General features: G+C 32.2%; 1 protein-coding gene across 1 annotated transcript in view; it reads right to left on the minus strand.

The window, feature by feature from the left end:
* Positions 1 to 846, minus strand: part of LOTGIDRAFT_231209 (hypothetical protein) — a gene marked incomplete at its 5' end in the record, with an annotated part of 50937 nt that overhangs the window by 10940 nt on the left and 39151 nt on the right. The gene's annotated exons all lie outside the window — the stretch shown is intronic.

Below are 846 nucleotides of genomic sequence, written 5' to 3' on the forward strand. Positions count from 1 at the left end.
TCTGAAACTTAAATATTGTTAAAATAACTTAAACAAATTTATGACAAATACACATAAGAATTCTTCCAATTTCACAAATACCTATATGTCTAAATCTTATTCTTTGTACTGTGGCCCATTTAAAATATAATTTTATTTTATGGAAGCTAGCTGAAAATTACCAAAGTTAAACACGAATTAAAAGGCTTAGCCGTCATACGAACTTTTTGAAATTCATACCATACTATCTCACACTTGTCATTATTCGAAATATCAAATCACCAAATAGCTGTCTCCCACTGAGTGTTCGTAATCACCCAAGGATAAACCCTATTGAAAATCAGCGAAATCGAAAAATATTTAGTATGAATTATTGCCCTTGTTCTTGAAAACGCGTTCAATTTTTAGCTCGTAAACACTCTAGAAGGCACAATTCTTGACAGATTTTGACGAAACTTGGTATGAGTGTTCGTTATCACCCAAGGATAGACCCTATTGAAAATCAGCGAAATCGAAAAATATTAAGTATGAATTATTGCCCTTGTTCTTGAAAACGCATTCAATTTTTAGCCCATAAACACTCTAGAAGGCACAATTCTTGAAGGATTTTAACGAAACTTGGTATGAGTGTTCGTAATCACCCAAGGATAAACCCTATTGAAAATCAGCGAAATCAAAAAATATTTAGTATGAATTATTGCCCTTGTCATTGAAAACGCGTTCAATTTTTAGCTCGTAAACTCTCTAGAAGGCACAATTCTTGAAGGATTTTAACGGAACTTGTTATGAGTGTTCGTAATCACCCAAGAATAAACCCTATTGAAAATCAGCGAAAACAAAAAATATTTAGTATGAATTATTGCCCTT

This window comes from Lottia gigantea (genome assembly GCF_000327385.1).
Source record: "Lottia gigantea unplaced genomic scaffold LOTGIsca_18, whole genome shotgun sequence".
Classification (NCBI taxonomy): Eukaryota; Metazoa; Mollusca; class Gastropoda; family Lottiidae; genus Lottia; species Lottia gigantea.